This window comes from Adiantum capillus-veneris, chromosome 21 (genome assembly GCF_014529385.1).
Source record: "Adiantum capillus-veneris isolate H3 chromosome 21, ASM1452938v2, whole genome shotgun sequence".
In the NCBI taxonomy this organism is placed as follows: Eukaryota; Viridiplantae; Streptophyta; class Polypodiopsida; order Polypodiales; family Pteridaceae; genus Adiantum; species Adiantum capillus-veneris.
The window spans coordinates 1,937,501-1,950,720 of NC_140951.1; the positions used below are offsets into that span (position 1 = coordinate 1,937,501).

General features: G+C 46.7%; 1 protein-coding gene across 4 annotated transcripts in view; it reads left to right on the plus strand.

Annotated features, from left to right (window-relative positions):
* The window catches only part of LOC147430450 (uncharacterized), a 35,615-nt gene that overhangs the window by 6,879 nt on the left and 15,516 nt on the right, over positions 1-13,220 (plus strand). The gene's annotated exons all lie outside the window — the stretch shown is intronic.

Here is a 13,220-nt window from a genome sequence, read left to right on the forward strand (position 1 = left end):
AAGATCAGATCTTTGTGACTGTTCGAATCTACAACGAGGTTAGCTTCGCTAGAAAAAGCATCCACTAACACGAACAATCACATCATCTTCATGCAATTCATCATGCTTGTCTTTATCATCCAAATCAACATGCAAATCATTATCATTCAAATCATCATGCTTCTCATAATCATGCAAGTTCTGTGTATCATGCTGTGGAGAAAAAGAGACTGAGAGAGTCTCCTTATCTCGAATCCTTTCAACCTTGTCCTGCATATTAGCAATAGAAGGAGAAGTATCCACTCCATGAAAGACAGTAGGAGAATCACTTTTGGCATTGAGAGTTAAAGTGCTAGCCTCCTAATCAACGAGAGGGTTTATTTCACGAAACCATTTTATGCTTAAAATCATATCACATCCTGAGAGAGGAGAAACAACAAATCTTCTAGTGAAGGCAGGCTGTTGAATTGCAAACAACACATCAAGGCACTCCTTCGTGATGAGAGCGTCCATACCAGGACGAATGCCAGAGACCTCGATAGGAGATCTCGGACTAACTTCGAGGCGGGCTCTCTCAACAAGAGAGGGACTGATCACATCATGCATACTACCTGGGTCAAACAATATGACAAAACGGTGCCCCGACGTACGACCATAACATTTAATAAGAGAATCATCAATGGGAGGGTCTTGAGAAACTTAAGGCACAATCGTGTTATCATTCATTGCATTGACAGATGTAGTGGGTGCTGTGGTTTCTTTAGATTCATTCGAGTCAAGCTTAGGACATGTTCGTTTTATGTGACCCTTAATGTGACAATGAAAACAACGACCTTCCTTAGAATAAGTGCTTTGTTCTTCCGAAGTGATGTATCCTCCTACAATTCCTTGTGCTACCTTTTCATCTGGAGTAAGCTTAGGTTTAGCAGTTGTGTTAGCCTTACCCTTAGATTCATTGGAAGAATTCTTTGATGAGACACTGTTGGAAGATTGGTTAGAAGAGTTATTATTCTTACCATTCTTACCGTTCTGCGGGTTCTGAGAAGTCTGCGAGGTACTTGTGGAAGTCTTGTTCTCCTTAGGCTTTCCCTTGTTGTGCTTCATCTCCTGTGCGAGAGCAATCGCTACCGCTTTGTTGAGATCGATTGGATCGAATACCTCGACATCGTACTTGATATACTCGTCCAATCCAAAGAGAGAAGCCTCTTTGCGCTCGTCATCCGACATGCGTAGTTGGGTACCTAGCTGCAAAACACGATTAGAAAAAGACGTAACCGGCATACCATTTTGCTTGAGAGCGCGCCAATCGTCCTTCAATCATACGAGGTACTGAGGTGGCATAAACCGCGCCTTGAGCTTGTCTTGGAAATCAGCCCAACTAAAAGTGATGGGCGTGAAATCGTCGGCTGCCTCTAGGTGCGTGGCTAGTTGTGCCTCTTGCCATGCGTGGTACCAATTGATGGCATCACCGGCAAGGTACATAGTTGCCGTCAAAACTTTGCTATTTCCTGTCTTCTTATTTGTCGCAAAATAAGCATTAAATTGATGCAACCAAGAATGAATAACTGTAGCATCCATCTTATCGTCATACTTACTGAAAGTCAACTTTTTTGTGACTGGATGATTGGAATCCGCGTCGTGGCTTGCGCCACTTGATGAACTCCCACGATCTTTGGGTGGTTCGATCTTCGAGGCTAGGATGTGGGAAATAAATTCTTGATGACGAATCTCCCTTTGAGCCTCTCGTTCATCGCGCTCGCGTTCGAAAGCAACTCGATTTTCTTCTTGTTTCGCGGCAAGAGCAATGCGCTCACGTTCCTGAGCAAGGAGATTTTCTTCTTGTTTTGCGGCAAGTGTGGCGTTTCTTTCATCGCGCTCGCGGTCCTTGGCTTCTTGTGCGCGGTCTTTTGCTGCTTGTTCTTCTGCTTTGCTTGCGAGTTGTGACAATGCAACTCGATTCGTTTCTTGTTGTTGTGCCATCATGTCCAACATCGACTTGACCATCATCTCCATAGGAGTGAGGACAACTCGTGGCGTAGATGGCGAAGGGGGAGGGTTGGAAAAATCTCTTGGTGGGGAGAATCCTTCGTCGTCTCTCTCATGCTTATCACCTGAATGCGAAGTATCCATGCCGCTTCGAGTGACGACCATGCACTAGGATCTTTGGTTCTTAAGTTCACGAGGAACTTGGTTCTTGAGGGTCTTGAGGTTCTTGAGGTTCTTGAGGGTTTCTTTCGCTTGCAAATTGCGTTGGAGAAGGATCTTCTCTTCACCCGAATTCTACCCTTTTCTGTGGACGTACCCCTTGGCGGCCTTGTGCTCACGCGAAGGTTGCTTTTTCCCACCTCACGTCGATTGGCCGGCCGCTAAGTGCACGGTCCGCTCTCAATGAGTGAAAAGAGACACAAGGGGAGTCTGGACAAGCCCTTCTTTCTTGGGATTCCTGTCACTCTTCAACAACGCACGATTAGGAATCGCCACGCCGACCTCAACAAGCAAAATAAATTCTTGTGGTTCTTTCCTTGAGTAATGCAGAACACTTCCAAAGCTCTGATACCAATGTAAGGTGCAGCGGAATGAATGTTGTATTTTCTCAAGATTAGTGATCTTTATTGCTCAAGGTTCCTTTTAGTTCTTAGGGAAAGAGAGAGATTTCCGTCTTATGGAGAGTGCTATGATCACGAACAAGTGAGTGGATATTGTGCGTGCAAGTGAATGAGACCGAGAGAAGGAGAGAGAAGAGATACGACACCCGAGAGTTGTAAAACCCTCCTTCGAAGGCCCCACTCTCGTCGGCGAGAGTGGTCTACTTTGATTGCACAAAGGTGTACAATGCGTATGCAATGGACTGATGCAACTTGGACTATGCCGATGACGACGACGGTGATGACGATGACGACTTGGTGGCTGAAATCTGTGGTCTTCTAACTCCTGATCTTCGGGACTGTTTCGGTGGCTGAAAATGATTGTTTTGGCTGCGTTTTCTTGGGCTAAAGTTGGGGGAACTTCTGCAACCAATTGGGGTGGTTCTGCTATGCTTCGTATGCCAAAAACCTGCGTTTCTTCAAGGCTGAAATCTGCTGATAAAAAACGCTGATGCTGCAGGTCTAGGGCTGGCGTTTTTGCTATGAAAAACGCTGATGCAGGTGTAGCGTTTTTGCCATGAAAAACGTTGGGCTGAGGGTGCTGTTGGGGGCGATCATGCAAGGGGGAATGCGGGGGATCTGAGGTTCCAAAAACGCTAGAGCTGAGGTGGTTCTGTCGCGGGAAAACACCGAGGATGGGGCTGATCTGCAAGGGGAACAAGCGCTAGAAGAGGGAAGCTTCCAGGCGATGGTTCTGCTGGGAATCCGCGCGAAGGAGGTCCAAAAACGCTGGGGGGTACTGCTGAGAAGTTGCCTGTTGAGCGGGAAGCTCCTGCTGCCTCTTCTACCAGAAAGTGCTAACTCGGGTTTGCTTATATATTAACTTAGCAAAATTGCCCTACCTACTTTTGTTGGAAAGTCACTTAAAAATAATAAGTGAAAATACCAATAAATAGGAAAATAGGCTAAATGCACTGGAAAATTCCCCTGACTGATGCTAATGGATTCTGATGGGAATTCCGATGATCATGCTGTGTGCAACCGGAGGATATGCATCTATGCTAAGTGACTGGGCATGCACGGTCTACGAATAGACTCACAAAAGTGCGAGATTACTGCTAATCTAGACTTGAATGAACTGGCTGAACCTTGCTATGGTGTAGCTTGTCCACGGACACATAGGGTTGGGATGTGTCACGTGACACAAGGTTCCTTCCCCACTCTCGTTGGCGAGAGTGGTCTACTTATGATTGCACAAACTGGTACAATGGGAATGCATGTGACTGATGCAAGTCTAGGCTATGTCGGTGATGACAACAGGGATGGCGATACCGACCTAAGGGCTGAAATCTGCAATCTTTTATCTGCTGTCCAAAAACGCTATGGGCTGAAATCTGGCCTACTTGAAAACGCTAGGAAAAACACTGGTACCTGCTGTCCTTAAGGCTGAAAATCTGCACTTCCTTAGGGCTGAAACTGCAGGGTCTTAAGGGCTGAAATTGATGGTCCTTTCGAGCCGAATCTGCTACTCTTTTAGGGCTGAATTTACAGGTTCTTTATGGCTGAAAAACGCTGCATGCTGAGGTTCCATCTGTTGAAAACGCTAGCCTTATGAAAAACGCCAGGGCCGCAATCTGGAAAACGCTAGGTCTGGGGTGTGTGGGCGATGATCTCCTGATGGAAAACGCCAGGCTGATGCAGATCTAGGGCGATGATGCTTGATGATGCAAAACGCTAGGTGCTGAGTCTTGCTTGGAGGGGAGAACCGCCAAGGTCTTGCTTGAGAAGTTGCCTGCTGAGCTTGGCTCTTGTTGCCTCTTCTGCCAGTTAGTGCTAGTCTAGGTTTGCTTATATACAAAATTACTCAATTTGCCCTACCTACTTTCCCAACAAAAGTTACTTAAAAATAATAAGTGAAAAATGTCAAAAAAAGGTAAAATAGGCTAAATGCACTGGAAAATTCCCCTGAAGGATTTTGATGGATTCTAATGGGAATGCTTATGATCATGGTGTGTGCAACCAGAGGATATGCATCTACACTAAGTGACTGGGCATGCAGGGTCTGCGAACATACTCACAAAAGTGCGAGATCACTTCTAAATCTAGACTGACTAGACTGACTGAACCCTTGTCGTGCTGTAGCTTGTCCACGGACACATAGGGTTGGATGTCACGTGACATCCCCTCCTTTTCAGAGTCAGGTACTGGTACCGAACTCTATGGCATTGAGGGAGATCGCCAATAGCATCCGGAATCCTAGAAGGGACTCTTCGCCGGCCCACTCTGATGTGTGGGTCGTGCGGTACTTGAACTTCATAAAGGTCTGCTACGCTGGCTTCTGTGGGCCGCGCCGAAAGCGACGCAAAGTCTTCTGTGGCTCCTTCAATGCTTGCTCGCTTCTTTGGGCCGTGCCGAAAGCGACAAAGTCTTTTGTGGCTGCTTCAATGCTTGCTCGCTTCTTCGGGCCGCGCCGAAAGCGACACAAAGTCTTCTGTGGCTCCTTCAATGCTTCAACTTCGTCTAGAGTCATGCTTCTCTCTTCTTCAAGAATCTCCATGGCTGAAAATTCCTGAAACCACTTCCAACATAAAAACATGAACATACCCATTCCATGTAAAGTGAGTGGAAAAAATCTTGTGTTCCTCAAAGACTGTGCATGCAATGTAGATGAACAAAGAGACGGAGTGCCAAACCGTTCACCACACACACGCAAACAATGAGATCGAATCTTTCTCTTTTGATCTAAAGCAATCAACTGTGGCAATTCACAACGGAAATGCCCATGCTTGGTGCTCATACTTTCATGTGCTCTTTCTACAACTGTGTCGTGCCAAGGAAGAGACATGGAATGTGACTTCCTTGAATGCATACTTTTCATCTTTTCATGAAAAATCCACATACATCCGTGCTCATTCATGAGTAAGACGTGCTCAACGTACAATATATCATGCCTAGGAAAAGGGATCACATAAAGACGCTGACTAAGATACAGGAAACGACCACGAATGAAACAGACGAACAATGCGTGATGACTAATCATGCGAACACATAGTACTTCTTGTAAGGGTTCTTTGGACCTAGGCTCGAGAGCCAAGATCTGTTCTTCGTGTTGGATCGAATCTTCCTGTGGGGGTTTTGTGGACCTCGACTCGAAAGCAGAGATCGGTTCTTTATGATTGATCGAATCTGCAACGAGGTTAGCTTCGCTAGAAAAAGCATCCACTAACACATCATCCTTGTGAACAATCACATCATCTTCATAAAAATCATCATGCTTGTGAGAAATCACATCTTGATCATGCAAATCATCATGCTTATCAGTATCATCCAAATCATCATGCTTCTCATAATCATGCAAATCCTGTGTGTCATGCTTTGGAGAAGAAGAGATTGAGAGAGTCCTTTTCTTGAATCTCTTGCATCTGTGCATGCACTTGAGAAAAGAGTCGCCAGAACTCTTTCATGTGTTGGTCGCTCTTTTCTTTGATGGCTTTGTTCTTGCGATCAAATTCTGCTTGTCTTGCTGCGTTCTCGCGATCAAATTTGGCTTGACGTTCTTTGTCTTCCAAGTCGTACTTACGCTCTATGGTTGCCATTCTTTCTTCGTATTCATGATCTATGGCTGCCATTTCTTCTTCGTAGGCCTTTCTTTCTGCTTCTCTTTCTTCGCGTTCTAACTTTCTTTCCAGAAACAACTGCTTCAAAGCCTCCATAGGAGTTAGTGCAATCCTTGGTGTAGATGGGGAAGGGGGAGGGTCGGAAAAACCTCCTGGTGGGAAAAATTCTTCTTTGCCTCTCTCATGCTCATCATCTCTAAGCGAAGTATCCATTCCGCTTCGAGTGATGACCATCCACTGAAGTCTTGGGTTCTTGTGGTCTTGGGTTCTTAAGTTCACGAGGAACTTGGGTTCTTGAGGTTTTCTTTCGTTTGCAATCTGTGTTTGAGAAGGATCTTCTCTTCACCCGAGTTCTACTCTTTTCCGTGGGCGGTGGCCTTGCGCTCAGACCAAGGTTGCCTTTTCCCACCTCACGTCGATTGGCCGGCCGCTAAGTGCACGGTCCGCTCTCAATGAGTGAAAAGAGGCACAAGGAGAGGCTGGACAAGCCCTTCTTTCCTGGGTTTCCTGTCACTCTTCAAAAACACGATTAGGAATCGACACGCCCAAGTGAACTTGGGTTCGTCGTGCGACCTCAACAAGCAAAAAAAATTCTGTGGTTCTTGTGGTTCTTCCCTTGAGTGATACACAACACTGCCAAAGCTCTAATACCAATGTTAGGTGCAGCGGAGTGAATGTTTGAACTTTGCTCAAGATGAGTGCTCCGAACTGTGCTCAAGGTTCCTTTTGTTCTTATGGCAGGGAGAGCCTTTCGTTCTTAATGAGAGAGTGCTATGATCACGAACAAAGTGAGTGGACACTGAGCGTGCAAGTGTATGAGACTGAGAGATAGAGAGAAGAGAATACGACACCAGAGACGTGTTAAAACCCTCCTTCGAAGGCCCCACTCTCGTCGGCGAGAGTGGTCTACTTATGATTGCACAAACTGGTACAATGGGAATGCATGTGACTGATGCAAGTCTAGGCTATGTCGGTGATAACGATGGGGATGGCGATACCGATCTAAGGGCTGAAATCTGCAATCTTTTATCTGCTGTCCAAAAACGCTATGGGCTGAAATCTGGCCTGCCTGAAAACGCTAGAAAAAACGCTGGTACCTGCTGTCCTTAAGGCTGAAATTCTGCACTTCCTTAGGGCTGAAACTGATGGTCCTTTCGGGCTGAATCTTCTACTCTTTTAGGGCTGAATTTACAGGTTCTTTATGGCTGAAAAACGCTGCATGCTGAGGTTCCATCTGCTGAAAACGCTAGCCCATGAAAAACGCCAGGACTGCAATCTGGAAAATGCTAGGTCTGGGGGTGTGTGGGTGATGATCTCCTGATGGAAAACGCCAGGCTGATGCAGATCTAGGGCGATGATGCTTGATGATGCAAAACTCTAGGTGCTGAGTCTTGCTTGGAGGGGAGAACCGCCAAGGTCTTGCTTGAGAAGTTGCCTGTTGAGTGTGGCTCTTGTTGCCTCTTCTGCCATTTAGTGCTAGTTTAGGTTTGCTTATATACAAACTACTCAATTTTCCCTACCTACTTTCCAACAAAAGTCACTTAAAAATAATAAGTGAAAAATGTCAAAAATAGGTAAAATAGGCTAAATGCACTGGAAAATTCCCATGAAGGATTCTGATGGATTCTGATGGGAATGCTTATGATCATGCTATGTGCAACCAGAGGATATGCATCTACACTAAGTGACTGGGCATGCACGGTCTGCGAACAGACTCACAAAAGTGCGAGATCGCTTCTAAATCTAGACTGATTGGACTGACTGAACCCTTGTCGTGCTGTAGCTTGTCCACGGACACACAGGGTTCAAAGTTACCGGGGAACGTCCCCTAGCCCCCGTTCCAACGTTCCGGGGGGCAGTTCCCTTCCCGAACGTTCCGGAACGTCCCGGAACGTCTGGACGTTCCGGGTGGCCAATGCAACCGGAACGGCCGTTCCGGGGGCGTTCCGGAACGCCCTCGGAACGGCCAACGGCTACAAACAAATTTGGCAGAAATTGAAAAAATTGAAGTAAATGTTTGGGCTTCTTTTTGAAGTGTGCAAGGCCTCAAGGACTCATAAAATGCACCCCCCTCCCCCTTTCTCTCCACAAGCTAATCCTCAAGGCTCAAGCTCTCTCCCTCTCACACTCTCAAGATCTCTCCCTCTAAAGACTCACTCTCTCAAGGCTCAAGTCTTCAACCCTTCAAGCTCTCTTCCTCTCCCTCCCACTCTCTCAAATCTCTCCCCCCCTCTCTCTCTCTCTCTCTCTCTCTCATCATCTAGTCATAGCAAGGTTGAATAGTCTTCAAAACGAGTTTTTTGTGAGTATTAGAATCAAAGGACTCTAATACTCCTTGTATTTAAACACAAGGAGCTAAAAAATGCACTATTTGGGTGTTTTTTATACCTCCCGTTCCGCGCCGTTCCCGTTCCGGACCCCTAGCCGTTCCCCCATTCCGCGGGGATCCCGTAGCCGTTCCCGTTCCGCGTTCCGGGTAACTATGACAGGGTTGGATGTGTCATGTGACAATTAGCGTGTTCGGAGGCCAAATATGGGCTATGGGGTGTGCCAAAACCATTGTTGTGAAGGTGGCAATGGAGAGCCCTGAGGAGGGTTGGAAGATGAAAGAGTGGATGGTGTGTGGCTTTTGAAAAAGTAAGGAAATATGCTCTCAAATGTGCTTGTAAAGTGGGCATTCGATGAGGGCACGGGGTGTGTGTGTGTGTGTGTGAGAGAGAGAGAGAGAGAGAGAGAGAGAGAGAGAGAGAGAGAGAGAGAGAGAGAGAAATGAAATGATATATTAACGTCTTCAAAAGGCCAAAATGACCTATGAGACCATCAGATACAAAGTGGTGAATCTAATACAATGTCTGAAGTACAAGTACAAAAAAGTACTGAATGTAAAAAACTGAAAACTGAAAATGAAGTGTGGAATGTGAAATGTGAAATGTGAAAATGTAGAATAGGCCCTCAATGACACTTTGGGTGTCGTGCTAAAATGCCTCTGATCCTCTTCTGGAGGCTCCGTCGATGGAGTGTGCTCCTGTGTTTTGGTCGTGGTCGTCTCGATCTCCCGAGCTCAGTCGCCCTGTCAATGAGGGTGCCTCTGGTATGAATGTGGGTACAACCTTGTGCTAGTGGTTGGTCTCCTGGCTCCCTCGATCCAAAGAAGTCTGTGATCCGTCTCTGTGACTGTCGTACTCCATGTCTCCTCAGCAGACTATCTCTATGTCGGTGTAGCTCAAGTAGATATAAGCCAAGGCATCTCTGATCCTGATATCTCATGACTCTATCTAGGGGTCCAAAACCCTCCCTGAATAAGCAATGGAAGCGCCCTCGTATCTCATAATACACAGTGCAGTGGCAAATGTAGTGTAGTTCTGTCTCTGGCTCTCTATCACATAGTTGGCATATCGTAGACTCCAGTGGTATCCCTCTGAATCTACCTGTCTCAATCTCGAGCTGGTGTGAGGATGTGCGAATCTGACCAATAGCACATTGCAGACCATGAGACAAATGAGTGTCCATGTAGCTCAGACGAATCACAAACCCATCTCCCGAAAGTTGGAGAAGATGCTCTTTGTAGAAAGCCATCTTCGTGCCCAACTCCTGCATCGGCTCTACCCATGTCCTCCTGGTGTCCAACTGTATAAGATCCTGACGAATGAGTCTAGAGATCTCCGTCCGTGTGACTGGCAGGGAGGGTGCATCCAGGGAATACTGAAAAGGAGGCAATCTATCCATGTTGAAACCATGCCTCTGAAACCATGAGGTCATCTGCGCATACCAACATGATGTGTCTCCTTGCAACGCTAACTGTCTAGAGGACTCAAGAGCCAATCTAGTATATCTGCCTCTATGTGTATCCCATAAACTGTGCATAAAGGACACTGATCTGGTAAGAGCCTCAATCTCTATAGGAGGGGCGGCTACCTCCGCTCGAATAATCGCATGTGGTACGGAGGCCTTGGCTCTAATCATCCGGGATATCATAAGTACCAAGGGTCTCTCCATGCTCCTCCAACTGTCATGATTCACAGATGGTTCCCAAACTTGGACCCCATAAAGCATAGCTGAAGCAACCAAAGTATCAAAGAGCCATAGCTTTGTTCGCGGTTCTTGAAACTGAACCTGCGAACACATCCTCTCCAGCCCTCCCAATGCTGCATAGGCTCTGGACAGTCTAGTCTCTGCTGCTCTCCTTAGAGTAAACCTCGGTCCTGTGAATACCACCCCCAGATATGTATATTCATCTGTGTACTCCACAGTGTCCTGACCATATACGAGTGTAGGTGCCGATCTCTTGACCCACTGTGGTGTGGTGTTAAACACCATAACCTTGGTTTTACCAAGGTTCACAAACAATCCACTATCCTTTGCAAAGCTGTGCAATGCATCCAACTGTCTCTGCATGCCCTCTGATGACTCTGATATCAACACAATATCATCAGCATATAATAATAAAGGGATCCATGTCCTTGCTAGCTGAGCGCCTCTGTCGCCCTCTCTGTCAATATAGTCAGTGACCTCATCTACATACATACCAAAAAGTGTAGGGGACAAAGGACACCCGTGTTTCACCCCAATAGTGGAATGAACAATGTCAGAAATCCCCTCAAGAGTGCGTACCTGGCCAGTCACTGAGCCGTATAAAGCCATGATCCCCCATATGATCTCTGTGGGTACTCCCAACTGCAGTAGCCTGCGCATCAATCTGACCCTTGGCACTGTGTCAAATGCTTTGCGGAAGTCCACAAAGCAACAATACATCCGTCTTCCATGTGCCCGACCCTCCTCAATAATGGCTCTGAGTGTAAGAATATGGTCCAAAGTGGAGAAACCCCTCCTAAATCCAGCCTGTCCTGTTGCTCGTATGCCCTCATTTTTTGCCCATTTACTCAGTTGCTGCTCAAGAATGGATGCATACAACCGTGCCAATGTGTGCCCTATCATAATAGTACGGTAGTTCCCTGGCACCGTGGGGTCCCCTGCCTTGAAGACAGGTACAATAGTAGATAATCTCCAAGACTCAGGTAGTCCCTCACACATGACACGATTAAACAACCGCGCAAGAACCTCTGACAGTAAATCTCTAGCATGTATCAAGTGCTCTGCCACCAAACCCTCATGATCATATGCTCTCCTAGTCCTCATCCTGTCAATGGCGTTCTTCACCATCTCAGTGGTAAAGAAGGTACTAGTGGCTGGACATGGCTCTAGAGGATCTAGTAATGGTGGTTGCCCAGGTACTGTATATAATGATGCTGCATACTGACCCCAAATCTCGGGAGAAGTAATCACTGGAGGAGGTGAGTGCTCATGGAAGAGACGCCAGGCCTCACCTGAATCTCGACTCAAAAAGAGCTGATACAAATCACGTTCCATCTGGGCTAAAAAGGCCCGCTTCTTCCGTCGCACTAAACGCCGAAGGGCAATCCGAGACTGTGTATATGTAATGACTCCAAGTATAAGCTCGCTCTGAATCTGAACTCTCATCTCTCTGCACTCCTCATCATACCAACTATTCTGAGGCATGTTCCCAGAACGTCTTCTCTGATCTGGTTGAGTGTGTGGGTATGCCTCTGCTGCTACCCCATGCAAGATCTCCGTCAATAGAGTGGTGATCTCCTCCACGGTATATACAGGCTCGGCTGCCCACATCCGCCTGTAGATCTCCTCCACATAGACTGAGTCCGTCTCTGGTGTAAAAGTATACCGTGTGTGTGCAGTCCTCCGTGGTGTCTGAGAGGCACTATACTAGAAAGAGACTAAAAAAGTCAGGAGAGCATGGTCCACTGCTACTCCAACAGGTCTAGGTCTCACACTGAGATCTTGAATACTAGAGATGAAGCTCGGTGAAGTCATGACATAGTCCACTGTACTGGCCCCATGTCTGTCTGGAAAGCATGTGAATCCCCCAGACGACGGAAAAATCTCTAGACCATTAAGTATGGCCAAATCATGCGTAGTCGTCATCTCCATGAGATATCTCCCATACTTTGTGTGCTCTCTGTCCTGTGAGTGTCTATCAAGCCCCATCTCCGATATATCCATCTCTCTAAGCATCTCCTCCTAGGTATCATAAAATACCGTTTGGGAGTTGGCCGTCCTGGCATTAAAGTCTCCCTAGAGAATGATATCTCCATCTCTAGAGAACTCCCATTTGTCATCATCAAGTATAGAGAAAGGGGATTGCCCTCTAGGTGAGGTATAGACTGATGTGCTAGGGGGAAAGTAGCATACAGCAATGTATAAGAATCTGCCCATCTCAGCTCTCAGTCTCACCCACATGTATCTCGCCTGGTCATCTCTCCGGACAATCTGTAATAGCGGCTGCAACTCCTCCCTGAATAAGACTGCTACCCCTCCTGAACCTCGACTCCCATGCTGGAGAGAGAGAGAGAGAGAGAGAGAGAGAGAGAGAGAGAGAGAGAGAGAGAGAGAGAGAGAGAGAGAGAGAGATAACGTCTTCAAAAGGCCAAAATGACCTATGAGACCAATCTGTTACAAAATGGTGAATCTAATACCATGTCTGGGTACAAAAGAACTAGATACTACTACTAGAATCCATCCTCATATGCACTCTGGATATCGAGAGAGTATGGCTCGAATCCTCTGCTGTAGTCTCCGTCGATGCTGTGTAGCCCCTCTCCTCAATCGTGGCCGTCTGGATCTCCGTAGCTCCAGTGCTCGGTCGATGAGAGTGCCGGTAGTGGCCAAATGAGTGTGGGCCGAGCTCTGCAATGATGACTGCTCCTCTGGCTATCCCATATCTAGTAAAAAGAAATCTGTAATCTGTCTCTGGGACTGTCTCTCTATCTCTCCTGAGTAAAGTGTCTCTATATCTGTGTAACTCAAGTAGATATAGCCCAAGACATCTCTGATCCTCATAACTCATGACCCTAGAGAAAGGACCGAAACCCTAGAGAGAGAGAGAGAGAGGTGTAACCTTGCATAGAGCACATCAGCCTTGCCAACAGAGCTAGCACCCCTTAGATATCAAGACCTTGACTGTGATGGCTGTAAATAAGACACAACCCAACAGAAACAAGAGAGG